A 23,334-nucleotide genomic window follows, 5' to 3' on the forward strand; every position below is an offset into this window, starting at 1 on the left:
GTTCTCATTCCGAACTCTAGGATAGCGCTGCTTTGTCAGTGCTTTTGGCGTAAGTACGTGATGCCAAAAGGCATCTTTTTGTGCGTGTATGAATCGCCGCTGTTTGACGTCAGCTGAGAACGTCGCTGGACAGAAATGGTCCCGGTGTTATAATACGCCCCTGGTGCGCATAAAACGTGGCAGGATGGCATTTTAAGCTTGTTAACTATGTAGTCAACCCTCTGTAAACGTAAGAAAGTAAGTTTGTTATGTATTGTAACTTATTTTAACCCAAACAATGAACTTTTTTCTCAACCTAAACCAAGCGAAAGTGAAAATGACGCTAAATGAAAGTGCCTTCAACTGCTGCATTAAATAGGCTGATAATGTCGTTGTGAAACTAATACCTACGTTTAAAATAGGTGATCATTGCCACACTGGGGCGACTATAGTATACAAGTTCATGCAGAGATAATTTTGTACTCCTTGTGTGTAATTGGAGACCTTTATAAGAAAAAAATATGTGATTTGGTTTTCTAACCACTGTTTGTATTGCTTGACTTTTTGAGTCTGCCAGTCTTATGCATTTCATGTGTAGATTAAATGCATATGATATTTCTGACATTCATAACTGAAAGAAAGAAAACAATATAAGTTTTATTCTAACTTCATGCTCATGAATGTTGGCACCTACAGCAGATGCAAAGGTGTTCAGTCAGTAATATCGTATGTTTGCTCCCGGGGAAATAGGCAGTTACTTATTCATTGCGAATCATCCCATTCTCAGTTGGTGAGATGTCTATATTCTGAAAACAGATTTTTAGCAGCTGTTTCCATGTGAGAAAGCTTCCTTTCATCTGCCGGGGTTGCTCTCACATGTCGTGTCCTTTACCCATTCAGCTCCAACCCACACACGACACAAAACACATCATCGTCATGAGGGCATATTCGCAGGGCCAGGGTCGCTGTTTCCAAGTATTACTGAATTGGACTTTTAAGGAGAAGCCCTTGAAAATGGAGCGAACTTTCCTGCGAAGATGAATCAGCTTTGATCAAAGAAAAATGAATCTTCTGAATAATGATGTGCTCACTTACACCAACAGAAGCTTGTAGCCTTTTGTTTACAGTGTCAAGCAGGTTTTTTGATTCATCTGCAGCACGATGGAGATGAAATGTATAACATTTGAAGGGTGAACTGATGAAATTCTGGGCTGATACCAATGTTCAAAATAACAATTTAAACAATTTCTGTTGCTGACTTACAAAAATAAAATAAAATAGTATTAGAAAATAAAAAAAAAAAAAATCAAAATAAAGGAACTTAATGTCAGAGTTCCCTAATATCTATTTCATATTGCTTCTAAAATATCAACAAATGTCTCCTTTGCGCATTTGAAAACTGAGCAAGTTGTTTTGATTTCCTTCAAAAATATGAGGGGAAGACAGCGAGCAACTTCACAAGACATGACCCAAAAAATAGCAAGAAATTTGTAAAACAAAAATACAAGGAAATTACCTGAAAATAACCAAAAAAGAAAAAAAAGAAAAGCAAAAACAAGAAAAGAAAATGGATCAAAGTAGTGTTAAAAAAGGTATGCATATATTTTATTCTGTAACCAGAATTTATAATCCTACTAATAATATGTAATATAAAATATATAATATTTGATTTTTTTAAAACACATTTTCAGGTCAATACGAACCAATTTTTTTTTAATTTGTTTATTCTATTTATTTATTTATTTATTTTAATTTGAGGGACATACCTTGCCAAGTCAGGATACGTTTGTCTTCAGTGCTCTCTGTCAGAAAGCGATATCTTGGTTAGGGTTAGAAAAAAAATGTTGGTTTTGGTTAAAATATATAGATGTTTTTCTAAAAAGGCCTAAGGGCAAACTCCCTTGTGCAAAAACATCGGTCATCTCCATCCGTGAATAGGATCCCCATGTGCAGCCAACAAATCCGTGCATCCCTACTTCAGAGGTTTTTAGGCCCAAACAAAATGACCACAGCCTTTCTTTTAGCCTTTTTTAGAGGTGTGAAACTGACATATAGCTCCAGATGTTAAGAGGTTATCATATTTGTCTGTTTTCTCCCTCTCTCTGCCCCTCTGCCCCCCTCTCTCCTCTGGTGGCTCTCTGTGGAGCGAGCAGTCCAAAGCTTTAGTCCAATAGGCTTTAATGTCACCGTTGGCTCCTGTGACATTTGTGCTCAAAGGCTATTTTTCACTTGATACCGACTGACTGTTGACAAAACTGAGAGAGACACCGCGGCAGCAAGCACGCCACTGCCTGCCGTGTGTGTTTGTGCGTGCGTGCACTCGCTCGCCCGTCCATCCATAGCCTCTGATATTAGTATTCAGAGCTGGTCGCTTCCTGACACTGTGTTCCTTCACGCCTCTCCTAGAGGATTTCCGACACTCTCTTTCTCTGTCTGTCTCTCTCCATCTCTGTCTCTCTTCCTCTCCTCACACGGCCTGCTTCCAGACACCAGCAGCCTACGTTTTCTTCCTCATCGCCATGGAGACAGACGTGATGTCAGCGCTGGTCTGCGGAGGTTTTTGCAGGCTATAAACTCATTCCTTCTCCGTATTCAACATCGTGATAAAGATTATTAAAGTGCACATTACCTATGTAGACCACCTGGCGCAAAAATCAAATGTTTTCTCAAGGACCAGCAATCGATAAACTCCCAGATGGAACAAGACATCTTATTTGGCTACCTTTTAGCAGCGAGGGGAACCAGGCAGCGGCCACTTGTTATTTAGAGACGTAATGGGGAAGGATGATTTGCAACAAGCACAGGTGGTAGAGCGCTATTATGTTCAATTCTGAGGAACAGAAGGCTAAGCAGGCTTTTCATTCTTCTGTTGTAAAGCCACTTACACACATGACAAGAGGTTGGATTTGGAGATTACACATCTGATTATAAGTTTGATTTGGGGAAACAAGCAGATACAACGAAAGGTTGAGACTGGGCTTACATGACAATGCGACCGATAAATTGTATTTGAACTTGTCAATCACCGTTTGCGTTATATTACTACGTTTGTTTTAAAGTCTAATATATCTGATCTATTTTTTCAGCCAGAGCTTTAAGAAAAAGAAGAATTATGGTTGAACTATATTAAACTTTACTGTGCTTTCGCCAGCTCTTGGCCTGTTGATTGAACTATAAATTGTACTTCTGCATTAGGACACAGAGTATAGAAACTGTAAAACTAGACACTGCTGCTGATCAAATATATAAGAGTAAGTTACTATTACTGCAGTGCCTATCCCTCGCTTAAACTGCGTTCAGAAACATATTTTTTGCACTGTTTGGCTGATTCCTGTCCTGTGTAAATGAAGGCTGAAAACTGAGATCAAACAGTAAAACTAAGCTGCACTGATGAAATATAAACCACACTTATGTCACTGTTTTGCCTCTTTCTCATCTGAAAGGTTATCAGAAACCCATTTTAGTGCCTGTTTAGCTGTAAAATGAGAGTTTCTTTACAGGAACTAGACACCATGCTGTTTCCTGTATTGTAAAACACAGGCTGAAAACGGTTATACTGAGCAGAACTGATAAAGTACAACCAAAGATTCTGTCACTCTGTTGCCCATTTCTTGCTTAAAATGTTTTCAGAAACATATTTTAGTGCACGGTGTAACTATAATTCGAAATCTTTTGTTAGCAGTTGTTGGGCAACTTGCATTATGTCATGCACCAGCAGGAGCATTTATAGGTCCAATGCAGCACAGTGAACTCTGGTAGTTGTAGATTTTATACCTCTAAGGCAAAAGCAAATGCTACAGTCCTTTTTCTATGTTTTCGTTGGTCAATTAGCATCAATTTCAAAAGCATTTACATCACATTTTCCATTTTATGAAAACAAGTTGGCTTAAAACAATTAAATAAAAACATATTGCAAAATATGATTGAAACAGAAACAACACTTCAAAATGTGCCAGGAATTTACTGTGCTTGGATTATACTGCATGAGTTGTGTGAGAGTTTGTAAACTGATGTTTTTATGTAGTTTTGCTGTTAAAAAGGCCTGTATGACTTTAAATTCATCAAGAATTTCTGTGTTTTTGAATTATTCATTCACCATTGAGGCATGCAAGAAAACCAAAGTTTTCTTCATGAATTCAAAGTAACACCGGGTGAGTAATGATTACACAAGTGGTTATTTTGTGAGCGAAGTGTTCCTTTAATGCACAAGTCACATTTATATGTACGCCTGCCCCCTGAATCACTGCAGCCTTTGTCTGATCTTTAAAATTAGCGGTGATGGCCAAATTGTGGATATAATCAGTCTAAATGTCACTTAATGTCTCCCCAGACTTAGAGAAGGTAATTGCACACTTCGCTGCAGGGTTTCAGGTGCGGAGGTAAAGATGGTACCTACAATCAAAAATCAGAAGCACTCCACTTAAGACTAAATTAAGAGCCTGCCACCATATGTAGGAACGGGGGGGGGGGGGGTTTTCCTAAAATATGACATTCTGGAGAAACTGCATCGTGATTCATTCTTCATTGTTTATGTTAGCTGTATTTAACATGAAACTTGTTGTTTTAAGGTTTTTCTGTTCATTTCTTATGATTTATTCCATATAAGTATGTTAAAAACACTTGAAATTTCATGGAGATGATGTATTTTGGATGCTTATGTTGTACCTAGTGCTATTATTCATCTATTTTCTGGCCTGTCAGGCACACCGAGTTACATTATTTTCCCCACTAATCAATTCAGCATGTTTACCTCAGCTGAATGGCAGAGCAGTTTCTCAACAACTTTGTTTTGACCTCTGCATAGCCCTCTCACATAATAGTCAACCTACACACGCCTCTCCGTATTCACCCTGATAAAAGCCGAACGCAGTGTGAAATCGTCCTCAGTCTGCTCCGTGTCAGAGAGCTTTTAGATCAAGCTCCGTGCAACCTTTCCGGGGCCCTTATAAACGTTTCTGTGGTAAATTAATTAGACAACAAGTGGCTTTTTCACTGCTGAGGAGCTCATATTGGAATTGTAAATATGCATCGCAGTCTGAATCGATATCAAGGCTGCTAACATGGCTGATAACCCAGCCATTTAGTGTCAAATAGATGCTGCTGTTTCTACTATTTGTTCAATGGGATCATGGGATCAGTAGCATTGTTAACTAGACAAGACCGTGCACTCTGTACACAGTGTAAGTCAATGTGAACACTTTGCTCATGGGAGAGACACCAGCACTGGTAGCTTGTTAAACCCTTTGAACTCCACAATAGAAACAGTCCACCAGTGTCTGCACTGGTATTTTTGCTTATTGTAATGCATTTTTTTAAGAATCTTCAAATGCTTCATGTCCCTAAAATGTGAAATACTTAAGCTAAAAGGTTATGCGAGTCAATAAACCATAATAACTGATAAAAATACTGAAATTGTGCCATTTAAAATAGGAAATTCTACACAAATCGGACGTTTTTTCATCAGATTTTACAAAAAACAACTACAACAAACAAAAACAACCCTATGTAGATACATAAATAAAAATTTAACTTGCTTGAGCTCATACTGCATTTTTATCAGTTTGTATAGTATGAATTTAAAAAAAGAGACTCAGTGCTGCAGTTTCATTATATATTTCCACACAAAATAAAGCATTCATGGCTTTTCTTTTGCTGTAGCGATAAGTCATTTCCATCTACACGGACATGAAGCAGAGTTGGGGAAAATCTTTAATAATTTTTTTTTTTTTTACCATTTTAGAGCAGATAGAATTTTCTCTCATCCACAATAATACTCAAGTTTTCTTATCAGGGAAAAATATGCTTTGCACTATGACTCAGATGTAACTAATGATACGTGAAAAGCACAAACTGCCGATAGTCATACAGTGACAGCCTTGAGAAGGTGATAGATTGACAAGTATCAAAGAGATTTTGACATTTGTGTCCCATCTCTTATAGTAGCTAAGGTTGTTTTTTTTTCATTATGAGTACAGTCCCTTAACTGAAACAAACAGAATTCCTGCAGTGTTAACTGTTCAGGAGCTTTTTACCCGGAGCCAAATTGTCTGCAGAGGTCTCTTCCTCTCCAAAACAAACTGACCTGGTGATTAAAACAATTAAAAATGCTAAATAAAGCAATAACAAATCCGTGTTGGCATGTCGGAGAATGCCCGCTTAGTCCAGAACCTGCTAATGTTTGCTGCCCCTTATTTCTCTGATAAGTTAGGATCCAGACGTTCAGGAGGTTTTTTTGGGGAGGCAAATAATCCACAGAGGTCTCTTCCTCTCCAAAAAAAAAGCATTAGGTGATTTTAATATGTAAAAACACTGAATAGTTTCATGTCACAAATCAGTGTTTCTCCTACGCTGTTTGCTACATTGCAGAAAGCTTGCTTGCCCAGCACCTAATGTGTGCTCACTTTATTGCTAATCCAGATATTCAAGAGGTTTTTACCATGAGACGAATTATCCGCAAAAGTCTCTTCTTCTCCAAGACAAATGGACTCGATCATTTAAACTGGTAAAAACACAGAATAATGTTTAAAAAATAATAATAATTTGAGAAGCCCAATAGCTCAACTAATAGAACAGGCACCCCATTTATACGGGTGGGACTCTAAGTTGCGCCCTTTGCTGCCCCCCCCCCCCCCCCCCCTTTTTAAAGGCTAATAATCTATCTAATAAAAAAAATCTTTTTAAAGATGTTTTTTTTGATGCTCTTGTCATCAAAATGTGGTAGCTGACATGAAAATGTGAATGGCCCAGTTAAGAGCCAGTGTTTTTTTTTTTTTTTTAGTTCTGGGCTACTGTAGAAACGTGTTGGTGCAGCTTGGCGATCTCTGTAGCTGAGGACCTGCTACCTATTTAGATATAAACAGCTCATTTTAAAGTTCTGCAAAAGTCAAGTCAAGTCAATTTTATTTATGAAGCCCATTCTCACAAAACACAGATTGTTTTAGACGGCTTTACAGCATACGACATCCCTCTGCCCTTAGACCCTCACATTGTCTAAGGAAAACCTGTAACAGGGAAAAAAATGATAGAAACCTCAGGAAGTGGACTGAGGAGGGATCCCTCTTCCAGGACGGACAGATAGATGCAATAGATGTCATAAAAATCAATTAATTTACAATAATGAAAAAAAATTCTCATCAGGTGAATGAAACACTAGAAACATATTTATTATATTATATTCCATTTACGTCAATATATCGCCCTAAAACCTTCATTAAACCTTTAACATCGTCACAGTGTTTCTGGTGCGTCCTCTTCCCACCACAGAGGGCATCAGATCAGCCAAACATCAATATGGGTCATTTTGAAGCCTTTAACAACCTACAATATATGTTTGTTTTAGACGAATACATATTATACACAGGCTTACTCTCACTGTTTTTTTTACATGGCACTGCGGACAAATATTCTATTAACACACACAAAGACAAGACTAATAAGTCACACAAGCGCAGTGCACGTACTGTATGCATATACACACTGAGGAGGAATTTAGGCCATTGCCATAGTGATGTAGACCGCTGACTGACTGAACATGCCTGCATAGGGTCCGTGAGGATTACTGCTCAGAGCAGGTTTCACCGATGGCAGAGTGGGCAGGAGGGTGGGGGACAGACAGGCATGCACTGTGTGAATATTTGCGTGTGTGTGTGTGTGTGTGTGTGTGTGTGTGTGTGTGTGTGTGTGTGTGTGTGTGTGTGTGTGTTCCTGTGTTCCAGCCGAGAAGCTAATGATGAATATATGCTGCTCTTCATGGCTCCCTTGAGTTGATTCAACTCGCTGCTGTTCTTTGATGAGCCCACACACAAACACACACTTTCATTGTTTGTCTCTCTCTCTCTCTCTCACACACACACACACTCATTATTTTAGACACTTGAAGGGTTTGCAGGCATTGCACACACATTGGCACATGTTCAAAGTAAAGATGAACGCAGACAGGTAGATATGGCAGGTGGAGAAACCCTACAAGCAACAGAATAGGTCGAATACTCCAGTAGCTTTATGTGACTGAGCTTTAAAGGAATATTTTGACATTTTCTGAAATATGCGTCTTGCCAGGAGTTAGATGAGAAGGTTGATTCCACTCTCACCGCTTTGCGATAAGGATAAAGCTGGAGCTCGGCGGTGGTTAGCTGAAATTAGCACACTCAGGAAGCACAGGGAACTACTAGTTTGATTCTGTCTAAATGTAACAAAATCAGCCTACCAGCACCTCTAAAGCTGAAAATATACTGTAATATTTTAATTTAGTGAGCGTTAAATGTGCTGTTAGTTGGACTTAATTACCTTGTTATAGAGCCAGGCTAGCAGTTTCACAGTTTTCAGTTGAATCGAAGCTCAGCAGCAGCTGCTTGAAGCTTTATATTGAACAGACAAACATGAAAGTGGGATCAGTTTCTTTATCTACCTGTCAACAACAAAGTAAATATGAGCATCCCAAAAATGATATCCCATAATGTCAAATCTACTCCTCTTATTAAATCTGATGATTTATCTTGATCCAAATTTATTTTTATTTATTTTTATTTTTCTATTTATTTTTTCGCATTTTTGCGTCCTTTTGCCTTGTTCATAAAAGTTAATGAAATAAACATATCCTCCATGTACGCTGTAATCCCTCTTGTCAGCTTCTTGAAGCGGCACTCAGTTAAAAGCGATTGTTATGTTTATTTTTTACAAGCTTGTCTGACTTAGCAACAGAAACTGAAAGGGCTGGGAGTAAAATGCAATTAAGTGCAATTAACTATAGAATTTCTGTGACTATTCATGATGTTAAAAGTAATTTCTTGACACCCCTTTTGTAAATGCAAGGACAGTATGTATTCAACCACATGAAGTTTTAATTTGTACACAGATGTGTTCGTTTTTCTCCATTTCAGTATGTTTTCTTGCTGTTTACTTTGCATCGTCTCTCCATCAGAAATCCTCTGTTTCCTTGTTGCGGAGATTTTTCAGAAAACAAACATGACCTTGATGTCCAGCGCTCTCGTCAGTCTCTTGCTTCATAACATCAAAGTAGTAGGAACGCATCTGCTCAGAGAAAACAAGCTTCTCCGCCGCGCCTCGTCTAAATCAACTTATAGTGCACACACGGGAGAAAGGCTCAGAAGTTTTGAGGGGATGACTGATAACTGTAATTTCAGCTCTAAAATTAAAACAGTCTTTTGTCATTTTCTTTATGCTACCTGATTCCTCAGTTTAAGCCTCGAGACTGAAACTCCCCCACAGGCAACATATTACATATTCTCCATAACTCAGGGCCGTATAATTTACCCCCATTCGATTTAAAATTATTCAATCTCCCTCTGCTTTTCTTTGCAGAGTTGAGCCTACTTACAGTCTGGATGGTCCTTAATTCAGTGTCCAATTAAAAACCAGGCGAGCCCCACAGTAACAGAGATTGCATAACGGCCCCGCCTCAGTCATTATGTAATACAATGCAGATGAAAAGGAGAGCTGCACTGTTTGACATGATTACTGATTACAGATGTCTTGCTGTGTCATGGCTTGGTCATGAATCCAAGACTGCAGCACTGTCTCCTCAATTTTATCAATGAATGTGGCACAGAATGTACTTTATTCTTTCTAGTGTTTATTTCATGGCCCATTTAAATGGATCTACAGTATATTTACTGTGGATGTAGAACGTTTTAGGTTCTTTTGTACAAGCAATTTCTCAGTTATCTTAAATCCTTTAAAACGTGGGCAAAGTGGCTTGAAGAAGGCAATGAGCAACTTAGGAAGAACTGACACAAAAAATGGAAGGAAATCAGTAAAAAGTCCAAAAGAATTACTTAAAAATTGACAATTAATAAATAACTGCATAACAGTAAAAAAACAAAATCAAGGAAATTACCGAAAAAAGAGCTTAAAAGTTATATTAATAATTCTAAGAGGTAAACAGTGCCAAAAAAAATAAAATCACCTTTCTTTGACAGAAAGAAAAGCTGGTGTTAAAAAAATCACAGAAATTACCTACAAAAAAAAATTAAAAATGTAATATATAATAATGTAGTAGGGTTTAGCTTCATAGTTTTTCCCCTTAGCTTTTAAAAAAAGAATAATACTCCTGTTTACTTATCTTGGAAATTGTGAAACATTTATTAACAAGTTGCTCATTGCTTTGTTGCTTACTTTTCTCAGGGTTCAAAGGTTTAAATACTTGTGAAAGGCGCCTGTAAGCAGCACAAGAAAAGTGATGTCGAGCCAGGTTTCAAAGGGTTCAACCCTGATCCTTATCTACATACTTCCTAAAAACATCCCCAATATTTTGACATTTACATTTAGTGGATATTATTCAACACAGGAAACATTCAGCTCTTTTTTAAACAGACCTAGCCACTTTTTTGTGGAAATTTCTGCCTTGAACTGGAAACGAGGCTGAAATAATCAGTAAACCCCTTTAGCTGCTATTCACAGAGCTGTCTGACTTTGCCGCACCTCGCAGCGTCTGCGAAACCTTAAAGGAAGTCTTGGTCTGGAGGGCATTAGGAGCTCAGCTCACGTTTGCCGCCCTTGTTTCTCTGTCAGAGAGCTCCAGAGAGTGGCCCTGTCCTCACATCTCCTCCATCCACTCCCTCTCCCCGGGGTCTGCTTGAGAGAAATGAGCTCTCGGCAGCGCAACGCCTCCTTCATACAGAGAGAGCAGTTACCTGTCGGTGTGAGTTTATGTGGGCTGTGCAGACATGTTGTTGGTCAAGCCTGTGCTTCATTTCTAATGTATGTTTGTGCCAGTGATATACGACCTGTTCTCCTGCCAAGCCACAGGAGCTCCGCCAACAGCCGTGTGTCTGTCAAACCAACATCCAAAGCCGCTTGCACTGCCCACTCCAATACAGGGAAGGAAAATCGTGTATAAACTATGTGTACATTAGCCACGGATTATGTTGGCTACAAACAAAACACTATGGATTGGAAATACTAAACAAAAGAGAAAAAAAAATGAGCCGTCAGATGTGAAATCATTGTGAATTTTTCTCTTCTGAACATGCAACAATCAGCAGAAATATTGTGTTCACTGTCCTGAAGCCAATTTTACCAGTGTTTTGTTAATTCAAACTAAGCCGAGTTCATGTTTAAACTGTTTAAACACAATTTTACTTATTTTTTAATGGCAATTAGTTGATAGTAAATATTTACACCAACTGCTTCCTAGCTAGCTAACTGACAAATCTCTTGCAGTTAGCTTGCCGGTGCTGTTAGCTTAGTGTTAGCTCACTGGTGCTGTTCGCTGACAGGGGCTGTTAGTTGTTGCTGTTAGCTTACTGTTGCTTTTAGCTGACTGAGGTTTTTAGCATTTGATGTTAGCATACTGTTGTTTTTAGCTTACTGTTGCTGTTAGCTCACTGGGGCTGTTAGCTGTTGCTGTTAGTTTGCTGGGGCTGTTAGTGTTTGCTGTTAGCTTACTGTTGCTGTTAGCTGACTGGGGCTGTTAGCTGTTGCTGTTAGCTGACTGGGGCTGTTAGCTGTTGCTGTTAGCTTGCTGGGGCTGTTGTTTGCTGTTAGCACCATGCTGTTACTTTTAGCTTCCCGGTGCTGTCAGCTGTTGCTGTCAGTTTGTTGTCAGTATTAATTTGCTACCTGACCTTGCTACCTTTTAGTTTGAAGATTTTGAACTAGCCTACTGTTGACACATATGAACTGATCAAAATGTGTTTCATACTGATGTGGAATTTGAGTATTAACATCCATAACAATATCACTCTCAGTAAATGCTGTTTCTCTGTGTGAACTAGAAAATTGGTGGCTAAAACCTTGGCCATTATAACATCATAAGAATGGTAAGATGTCATGTTTTGAGTTTAAAAAATCATAAATTAATGCAGCTCTAAATCAGCCTTCAAACTTCACTGTTTTTGTTTTTTAAGTACAGAAATGAGAAGCATTTTAAAAGCTTCCTCTTAGACATCAATTTAGCACATATTTTGGGCAGTTTATGTATTTAAGGGGCTTCATACCAGCGTTGAAGGGTTTAAGAGTTGAGTTTGGGTCATGTTTGTCTTGTGGCTGAGAGACACTCGAGGAGGTGGAAAAGCAACGGCGGTGGGCTGTTGGAGCAGGTAATAATGGTGATGGAAGATCGAGCTTCGCTGTTGTTTTGCTTCCTCTAATCATTAGATATTCTGCTCAGAGGCATTCAGACTTTGCTCAATGACTCTCAAGGTTGAAGCGGCGACATAAAGGGACACCACTGTGATGACTATAAATACCTCCATCCTGATAACTGTTGTAAGACTTGTTTTTTCCCCCTCCCTTCTCCTTTTAATTTGCTTCCTGTCTGTTTTATTCAACTTCGCCTCCAGGTCTCTCACTGTCAGATTCAAATGAAGCGAGCTCGTCAGCTGTCGGGGGACTTTCTGAGCAAAGTGCAACATGAACATGTGTTCCTGTCCTGCGAAGACAGACACACAGTCTCTGCACCTGGTAAACAGATCTATTAAATAACAGCTCCCAACAGAAACACAGTGCAGCCAGTGACTCATTTGTCTCGGACCCAGGTCGGTTCCCTCAAGGTCGGCTGTTGTGCGTAAACCAATACCGTCTGCGTTAAGGGACACGAACGCTGTCTTGATTCCCTGCTGAGGCTCAGAGCCAATAAGCTGCTGCTCAAGATGTATGGGAGCATTAGAGCCGCACTCGGACAAACCAAAGGAGTTCTGTTTGTTTGTTTGAACAACTGTGTGTGTGTGTGTGTGTGTGTGTGTGTGTGTGTGTGTGTGTTTGCATCTATTCATGTACAGTGGTGCTTTTTCCTTTCTGTTTTTGTGTGTGTTAGATTCTTTGATTAATCCCTTTATTTTGGCATGGAAATTTCCCAGCGAACACTTGCGCATGCATGAGAAGTCGATAATGCTTCATAATGCAAAGTAGCTGTCAGTGAGGAGGAGAAAGAATAGGAAAACAAGCAAGAAATTAAGCCATCATATCAATCTAAAAGAGTCGTGGAAGGAGATGACACGTTTAGCACAAACAGAGGCATTTAGGTGGCACTCCTTCAGCTTCTACCGCTGCCGCCGTGAACTGTGGAAATTAAATGAGCGCATTTAATTTGATAGTTTACTGAGTCCCATTCAGCTTGTTTGGTGCGTAAATATGAAATCGCATTTTATCTCCTACTGCTGACAGTTTCACTGATGGCAAACAACACTTCAGAATGTGACTGAAAATGAGAAAGTCGACGTACAGTATTGTAGTATGGTAATTTCTGCAGCAGTGCTTAATGGCTGACAGAACTGATCTTTATCCGCGTTGCAGAAGGGGACTGAGGCAAACAATGGTCTGAATTATGACTCTGATGCAATTTCCATCACCTAAACAGGCTTTTTAACAAGTAAAACGAAGTGCATCAAGTTCAATTTATATTAAATATGTTTCGGGGAAAATATGATTGCTGCCAATCCAGTAGGTGTGATGTTTTACTCACAGATGTCTCTGGGATGTGGGTGAATCTGGATTTGTGTCCCACATTCAACATGTTGCTAGGCTGCTTTCCATTTACCTCGGAAGTTGGAAGTCCCAGTTGGGAATGATGTCACACCCAGGGTGACTGGGTTTTAGTACAAAAAGTTGGAAAACAAAAACCATTTTCACACATGGAGGAGATGGTCAAATTTGTCAGTTTTCTCCAGCTGGAAATACTTTTGATGATATGTTTGATTTCGGTAAGGGGTGGCATTTGGATAGAGCTTGCAGCTTGCAGGAGGCAGGAAGTGACACGGATTACACCTCAGTCACGTAACCGGCTTGTAATTTGCTCATAAACAACAGTCTTTTGGCATTACTTGAATTTGTGTAACAGTTTCAGCAACTGCCCTTACAGACAGAAGTTCCCAAATCTTGTCCTCTCTCCAGTTTAACATTTATGCTGCCACCTTTGCGTATATGATGCTCCTTCTTTACCCTTGGATGTTTGTTTTCTTCTGGTTTTGCCTGAGTTGCATGATAGAAACATCAAAACGCTCATTTTCTTGCTCTGTATTTTCCAGACCTGCTCTTTTTGCACACTAGCTCTATCTGATATTACACTTAATTCGTGTTCGGGAGATGGCAGATCAAAGTCCATTTAATGTTGGATCCAACTTATTCGGACATACAGCTCCTTTAGGTAATGTCTACATAATTTCAGGTTTGCAGTGCACCTGTGAAAATGGGCTCAAGATGGCGAGGGAATGGGGGTTACCTTAGCGAGGTTCACCATTGCGAGCAGAAAGAGTCGATAACAGCACCTGCGGGCCTTTGCACAACAAGTCCTCATTTTTCATGTGTTTTCTTGTGATAATCAATCATCTGATAAAAAACTGCTACACACAGAAACCTTGCACATTGAGCTCAGATAGACTAACGTTACTTTTTCTTGTACATGAAAGATTTCAACAAGGACACTGCTTTCACAAATTTCCACTTCTTTTTTTTTTTGCTGCCCCGCGTCCTTCTTTACTGTCTTCGGTTTTCATGTTACGATGCATTGTCTTTGCTGTTTCTTTGTGTGTGTGTGTGTGTGTGTGTGTGTGTGTGTGATTGATTGATTTAATAAGACACTAAAAAGACAGAAGTGCGAATAATAAACAGCTTTCACTTTATTGGATTTTCAGGTCATGGATGGTGAGGTTTTTCTAACTTCTCAAAACTTGGAAATTTAAACTTCCCAGATCAAACATTCAGTTAAAGCTGCACTAGAAGTGTTTTTTTAATACAAACAAAAGGTCAGATAACTGTCTGCCTGACTCTGTAGCTCTATGTAGTGTATCAGTGCCGTACATTTCATTGTTTCTCTTCTAAGGCCAGCACTTTAATGATCTGGTTAGAGACAAGGCAGCTATTTTCAGTAAAAAAGCTCTGACACCAAATAGCAAACACACACATGCCGGTTGAATGTATCAGAACATTTAGCAGCTAAACAGCTGACATTTCCTATAGGGAGCTGACGGAGACAAGAAACGCAGCTAAAGGGGGTCAGTGTTGCAACGCAGATTCTCATTTTGCACATTCAGTTTGAACATTTTGTGTTGGATGTAAACATATACAGTCAATACAAACATTTCCTCATTATGCTGATTGTAAACATGATCTGAGTGGCATCGTGTTTCCCGTGAAACGTATTTGGTCGTACAAATGAGATCATTACATCAGTCACAGTGATCAGATACCAGTCTGCTCTCCACGTTGAAATAACTCTGACTGACTGGACCACTAAAAAAAGAGAGAGAGAGTGTGTGTGTGTGTGTGTGTGTGTGTCAAACAAAAGTAGAAAAAGCTCAAAAGAAACACGCTGAACGAAGCTGGAAGAGCAACACGGGAGGATCTGGATGGTAAATGAAGTGAGAGGAGGCTGGTTAGCTGGCAGCAGAGGGAAAGGGCGGATGTCCATTGAAGAGGTGGATGAAGGTGGGAGAAGATGCTTTTAGGGAGCTAAAAGTAGAGGAAGAGTGCCAGAAATATAAACTGCACAGTCTAAGTGTCAGTTTAATGGCTCTTTCATCTACAACCCAAACTCATATTGGTGTTTAGTACAGTCTTTTCATGATGTTGTCACCCAAAAAAGGGCAGCATATTTGTCAGTCGTGCAATTACAGCCTCCTAAATTTGCATGACTGTGTCCATTTAGCAGCGTCATTGTCCGTATAGTGAAAGTATGAGCGGATATAAAGTGGAGAAAGACAGACGACCTCGCTGTATTTGATCTGACAGCCCTGAGACTATAGGAACAGCGTGTGAAACGATGTCTAGACGTCCCATACTATAAACGAGTTTGGCCCAGTGATTGGCCCAGATAGAGGTGGAAGATTAACACCAGCAGACAGCTCAGATCAATTGCCTTTGTGGAAGACAAAGCTGGGTGCAAATTTTCTCCAGAGGTACGAAATTAAGACGCATCTTTCTCCAAGAGAGAGATTAAAGTCTCAGTAGACTAATTCACTTTTCCTCATGTGGATTTTTGGGGAATTTTGTGCCTTTTTTGGACAGGAAATGGGGCAGATAGAGATTGAAAAAGATGTTTAAAAAAATGACCAGCATGATGTGAACCAGGAACATTGTGGATCATTGTAAAGACCATAGGTGTTTGGCCTGTGGTTCTCAAACTTATTACATGACACACCATTAGAAAACATTTGGCTCTCACTAATATTGAATTTGGGTCAAATTGGATTTGTTTTAAGTTATAATATGTCATTATAAACAATCCTTATCCAAGATATCTTTCTTAATCTTGACAGTAGACTTTAAATCTCATGACTTAAACTAGAAACGTAGACGATAAATACCACAACAATCGGGCTGTAGTGAATGTTTTTTTTACATTTGTAGCTTCTGTTCAGGTCTCCGACGCTTTGGATGTCTTTCATTATGCTTTATGGCAGCGTCTCACACATACACACACAAATGTGTTAATCTTCTTTTTTTTTTTTAACAATTTAAGTATTTATTATAATAGTGCTAGGGCTGAAATAGATTTTTAATTTTTTTTATTTTTGTTATATACATGTCATTTATTGGCGCTGCTGAATTGCTGCTAGACAGCAGCATTAATAAGTGAGAGCAATTTTTTTTTTTTAAATTTTTTAAAAGGCCAGCAATTATGGACTCAAACTAAATATTTTATCCAAAAAAAACCCAAAACCATGAATTTTGAAAATGATTACATCCAGTTTATTTTGACTTTTGGACTCCAAATGTTTAATTACAGTATCGATCTGTATCTGCCACTGTGCAGAAATATCTGGTTCAAACAGTCTGACGACATGACAAACACTGATGTAGTATTCAAATGTCAAAGCTTTGAATGAAGCATCAAACTATTCTGTGCAGCCCAACACAGCAACACGGCCATACACTCTAGACATATAATCACCATGAAAATCACAGGAAGAGTCAAAATCATCTCCTCCAAAAGCTGAAACTGCAGAAACAGACTGTAAATGCATCACTTGTCAAGCAGCCAAGAATTACGGCTGGTAACGTGGTGAGGAAGTCAAAAAGATGTTTGTAACTGTCAAACAATGTTATGTTCACCCTGACAGAAAATGCATATGAGAGTGATTTATATTTCACTTTTACAAGTGAAAAAGCTGCAAGAGTCGGAGTTAATGGTATCACAGGAAACTTTCAGGTTACAGGGCATTAGTCTTTTCATTTAAATTAATTGAAAACACTATCAACACAGCTTTGAAAGGGAGACTTGTATCTTGACTTGCAATTAACTTTTAATTGACTTGGACTTGCTCCAGGGGACACGTGAGGTTAGAATGTGATGGGTACGATTGCAGGTACTATATTCATGCTTTTCTACAGTCCGATCCCTCCTTGGTTAATGTGTTTACCAGCAGCTTTTCTCACATTTGGTGCAGTGCAGCCGTTTTTTTTTTGTTTTTTTTTTTTTACACGAATCAGTGCTTCGCCGAGCAAATCCATTGTGATGAAAAAGGTCTGTGAAGTTCTTACAAGCACTGTGTGACCCCGTATCTGAAAGCCTCCATCAGGAGGGAGGAAGACGGAGTGCAGCAGAGAGAACGAGAGAATGGAAAGCGACAGAAAATAGGAAAAGAGATGAAAAACTAGGTGAAGAAGATAGAGGAATCAGAACGAAAAAGATGGAGGAAGGTTATTACACTGGGCTGCTTGCTCCATCTGAATCCATTTAAAGATAGTCAGTGAGATTTTTGAGCAATGATCGAGGGAATTAGAGTAACTGCAGGCTGAACTCCTGCATCAAAAGATCCAGACTACATGTTTTTGGCTGCAGACGTCTGAGGTTAAGATGAATCTTTTCGTGATAAACAGAGAGGAAGCTGTCGTTATCACGCTGTCTGAGCATCCACTTCCCGTGCTACGCTCTGATTGCACCGGGGCTGGGATCATTTAGGCTGAGCTGCACATGTCCTCGCCCCCTTGCTCCCATGCAACAGCCCTCCATTCCTCTCTGCCGCTGCAAAACTGACGTGCTCCCATGCTCCCCTCCTCTCTCGCTTTCTCTGACCACGTCAGGGGGGAAAAAAGCAGCGAGGAGGAAAGGTCCATCCAAATGTCAAGTAGTTTGTGCTTCTGTGAAAAATGCATGTCGAGCCTGGTCTCTGCTGAATGCAGCCTTGGCATTGGTCTTGGTTATGTCTCTTGACAACTGAATCCGCTGCTCCCTAACACTCTCTGACTCACACTCTTTTCCGCTTTGCCAGCGACGGCAGAAGAACAGCCCCAGTAAACTTTCTGTATGATTTTTTTTTTGAAACACTGTCGTAGAAGTGGTCACATCATAGAGGAGTTGAAAGAAGTGGCAATGAGAATAACTTGTAGAGAGAGAGAGAGGGAGGTCTGGAGGAGGAGGTTAACATCATCGTTTTTGAGTTCACATTTTACAACACTAGCAGGTAGGGCTGAGTATTATTTTAAAAAAAATACAATACTAGTATCGATACCAGTACCCTTAAACAACCTTTTGATACGATCAATATCTAACATGTGAATGGAAGCATTCAGTCCCCTAAAATTCAACACTGATCCTAATAATCCAAATTATTTTCATAAGAATTAGGGCTGTACCTGACTCAAAGTTCTGCCAGTCCAATCACATTTTGCTGTTCAACAAGACTATTTGATGAGGCGTTTTTTTTTTCCATTTAAAGTTTTAAAGTTCGAAAGGACTCAGTGGGACGTTCCCGTGACAGCGCATTTACTTAATATAGTAAAAAAAACTAATTGTGTTAACAACAGATCATAAGTGCGCAACAACATTTTTTGCCAACACTAGATATAAAAAAAAAGCCAGAGACTGTTTCCACTATTTGTAAGCAGAACAGAGAGTAAGTATGTTATCTCAGAGCATTTCTCTCAATTTAACAGTTGATTTGCAGAAAATTGATAATTTTAGTCATTTTTCAGGCAAAAATGCCCCAAATTGCCTTGTGCAATCTTTTCCAATATGAAATTTTGATGCTTTTCTTGTACATATCTAATAGAGCTATTTATTTACTTAATGTTGTTTGTGGGAAATGATAACTGACATTTGATTCACTACTTTTTTTTAATTTTTTTTTACCAAAATTAGTCAATTAATCAAGAAATTCATTTTGCATATAAATAGATAAATAAATAATCAAGTTAAAACAATAAAGCATGAATGGAAAATAGTTATATTACGTTGAATGTGCATTCCTTCTCATTTGAAGCGGTCTGAGTCACTTCCTTCTTTTCATTATTTCATTTGCAGCGGGGCTTTTGGAGAGATTTGGATTTGAATAAATGCCAAATGAAAAAGTGCAGTCGCTCACTTGATGTAATTCCAATCATGAGGCAGAATTTATCAAAAGGATAAAGTAGCAAAATGAAAAATTATAATATTCTAATAAATTTGGCTACCCTCTATTTTCGACTGCCAGGTTGAAAACAACAGTCTACACACAGCGACACTTTTGCCAAAAATGCACTCATCTGTTTCTGAGTTCTTATTCAGCGTTGTGGAGCCTCCTCCTGTGGTGTATTGTTTTGCCTGCATGCCATTATGTTCCTTTCAAGTCGAATGTCAAACCATTTTTGTTTCACTCCTTGTACACTGTAATTTGTTGCCAGGTTTTTATCCTTGAGCACAGCAGAAACTCCAGTTCCTTTTTGGCTGCTAAATAACATGTCAGGTTTTCTGGTGAACGCTGGAAAAATGTTTTTCATCTCCACCTCGGCCTCGGAGAAACTCTGACTTTCTGATGACGTTTTTGTTTCTGTGAACTCTCCTTGGATTTATATGAAGTTAGTCAGGATAAATTATGTAAATCTCTTACGGTTCCCTGAACTCCTTTCACATTTCGAAGCCTTTTCAACAAGCAGAAATGGGAACAACTCACCTCTTTGTTGTTTTTGTTTGAACACGTACTTAATAAATGTGGGCACCAGATTAGTTTTTCCATGTGAACTAGTCCTTTAATCAGAAGTGCTTTGGCCTTGTCCGTCCTTCTGAAGAGATTTCCGAGCTCTTTTATCGAAAGCCTTGATGATGTACATGACAGTTGTGCTCATCAGACCGTCACATGGCAGTCATGTTCATCAGACCGTCACATAACAGTTATGAAAACACGGCCTCTTTGATGAACGCTGTAGGGAGTGAAACACAAGCTAACTGCTTCCGCTCGTGCAGCTTTTAACGTTTGCTCGCACGGAAAGAAAACGTCTACAGAGGAGTAATTGTTAAATTAGTTTAACAAGCACTTTTGGCTTTCATCTGTTTTGGAGGATAGAAAAGTGAAGGGCTAATGGAGAGGGAAACAGTCTATGGAGACTTCATCAAAAGAAACACATTTTATTTTTGTCAGGCCTTCCCGATAAACTGATTGCTTTGTTTCTCTTTGAACACTATTACATCTCCATCCACTGTTTTCTTTTCAACACAAAGTTTTCTGTCTGCGCTGCAGCTCAATGTGAGCATTAGAAGATGGACTGTTACCAGTTTTATACCTCTGCAATCTAATACGGTCCAATACAGCAACCTGCAATAAATTCTGTCTTTATGAAGCTTGTGATGAAACCGTTTCTGTAGACTCCTCTGTGGTCAGGGCGAAATTTGTGGTGGTGTTGGGCTGCTTTATAGCAATATTTTGTCCATCTAGCAGCATTTACAGTTGCAAAGTTCGGCTTTGATAGAGCTGAACTATTGATTTATTAGTTGATTGAGCGAAAACACCTCTTGGTCAGTGGCCCGCAGCGTCAGATATATATGCAAAATGCACCTTTAAGCATCCGTATGAGACGCAGTGGGCTTTTAACCAACTTCTTTGCCATTATAAGACATTCAGAGCAACACACGTGGTAGACGAAAGACTGTTTAGGGTGGTAGAGCAGGTTGATGGGTCCAATGAGCACAGAGAGGCTGACCCAGGAGACCAAGTGTTCATTCCTGTGTGCAATTAAAACTCAGCGTTTCTGAGTAATTTGTCACAAGTTGTTCGTAAAGTGAGTTTTTGGTCAGTTCATCAGTAGTTGTTAATCAAATGACAACATCAACCACAATCTTGTAGTGGAGGTGGATGGGTCCAACAGGCACAAGACTTTGACCCTGAAGACCAGTGTTAGTGTCCTATTGAGTTATTTTGTCAAACTTGTAATTTTTAGTTTCTTTGTTAAACTAAAAGTCAGCATTTCTGACTTTTGTCATGTGAGTCGTCAGTTATATGAGTTGTTCAGTTCAGTTAGTCTAAACTAAAAGGCTGCTATTGCTGATGTTGGAATGACATCACGTCGCATTTTTAATTGATGACATTTTTTATCAAGAGCATATGCAATACATTTTCTGACCCTAAAATCCAGGAATTTTTTATTTATTTATTTATTTTTTTACATTTTAGGGGCCAAATGATTAATTAATGAATTAAAAAAATAATCAACTGATTCATTAATAATAATAAAAACAACTTTACTGCATCCCTACAAAAAAGTATTATCACTTGACTACCTTTGAACTCCAAACACTTGACCCCTCATGACAGAATTTAAGAAAGTGCAGCAAAAAGGAAAAGCATGTTCGATAATTAACACCTGATTTCGGTAACTTTCAATGATGAAACACCATGTTTTCTTTGGCTGAACATTAGATTTTATATTTGTACAGAATAGTACTTTTTCTGCCTGTATATTACATTGTAAACATAAAGAAGTGATCACAGTCAGTATGAACAGGAGGAACAACACAGTACCCAGAATCTCCTTAATATGGGCATATAAGCATTATTTAGAAACAGCCATAGTTTTCGTGAAACAATTATTTACATTAAACCTTAAAAGTACCTATTAAATTCCCCTACATTCAAAATCTACCCTTAGACAGTGGACGGATTATTGATCAGTTCCTTAGTGATCAACTGCACTGCGTCACACTGGAGGTGGGCAGTGGCAGGCTAATATTGGATTTGTAATAACAGCTCAATATTGACCCGAACCTTTGAGCAGACAGTCATCAATCATCAAACTCATCAGACATACACTTAATTACATTATTCATACTGCGATATTTATCATGTGAATCCATTAAGTAGCCCTGATGTATAGTGTTGGGTGTGTCTCGTTCATCAGGATTTGGTAAGAAAGAGCAGTCAACTCCTCTAAAATGTTGATGTGATGTCAAAAATAATACAGTTAGAGTTTTTTTTTTACCTTAGCTAACTTGTTGTTCCAGCTGCGACAAAGCACAGCAGAAAGATGAACTTTGCTGGGGTGAAACTGTTCATAACGCTGGATATCAATCCTGTTCGGGCTTTGTAATAAAAAGTCATATATCTCCTCCTGGGGACATTTATTTTTCTGACCGACAACCTCCCGATCCTGACGATGATGAGACTGTTGCAGTGGCAGCCACACAGTCGGGTTGTATCACGCTGAGGCCGAGGGGTGAATCAGTAGCCCAGCAGGTGAATTATTCAGGTGATGAGATGTAGACCTTCAGCTCTGAGACTTGGCCAAGGCTAACATTCATTTAGACCTGTCAGGGTCTATTCAGCTGTGCAGCACTCTCACAAGCTGCTCCCTGCCTCCTTTTTGCTGCCTTTTCTTTCCTCGGGTTTGAGCTTATTAAATTGTTATTTTTCGCTTTCTCACCCTCTGATCCTCCTTCTCACCCCCTGCACTCTCCTCAAGAACTGTATTGTAGAAACTGCCAGTCTTTCCCATGTGCCTTTTACTGTAAATTGGGCTTGGACTGCAGCTTGATGGTTGGTCAGCATGCAGAAGAGAATCCCACAAAGCTTGTTTCTGTTTTACCCTCAGGTTATATCCATTACTGTGTTCATAGAGCTTAAAATAAACAGCTATATTCTAGAGATAGTGTTGTTGATGTCAGTTATCCACATCAACATAACGCTTTCTTCGTGCCAGAGCAACTCATGAATCTGTTCATTTCCAAGTACTTTTGTTGGCTTACATTTTGCTAAAAGTCTGAAAATATCATTTCCACTGCAACCAAAGTAAAAGCCTAGCAGAAAAAAAGTTATAGTTTTTATGTGACAGCTGAAGGCATTAAGTTTTAGGGTTGTCCGTCCATCCATTTCGTCAAGAGCACCTTCAGGGAATTTCTTCAGATTAGGCACAAATGTCCAGTTAGACTCACCCATGAATTTATTAGATTTTGGTGGTCAAAGGTCAAAGGTCATGGGCACTGTGATCCAGCCTGTCTTGTGAATATATCTCAAGAACACCAAGAGGGAATTTCTTCAAATTTGATGCAATTGTCCAACTTGTGTTAAGGATGAACAGGTTCAGCTTTATTGGTCAAAATTGAAGTGATGACTTTTTATATCCAAAAGGTTAAAGGTAAACGCCACTGTGACATCATAATGTTCTTCAAAAACACTTTTCTGGCCTTTATTTGTCATAATTCAAGAACAG

The 23,334-nt window shown here is 39.1% G+C and overlaps 1 protein-coding gene across 2 annotated transcripts in view; it reads left to right on the plus strand.

The window, feature by feature from the left end:
- magi2a (membrane associated guanylate kinase, WW and PDZ domain containing 2a) overlaps positions 1-23,334 on the plus strand; it is a 253,397-nt gene that overhangs the window by 95,569 nt on the left and 134,494 nt on the right. The gene's annotated exons all lie outside the window — the stretch shown is intronic.

Source organism: Plectropomus leopardus, chromosome 22 (assembly GCF_008729295.1).
Source record: "Plectropomus leopardus isolate mb chromosome 22, YSFRI_Pleo_2.0, whole genome shotgun sequence".
NCBI lineage: Eukaryota > Metazoa > Chordata > Actinopteri > Perciformes > Serranidae > Plectropomus > Plectropomus leopardus.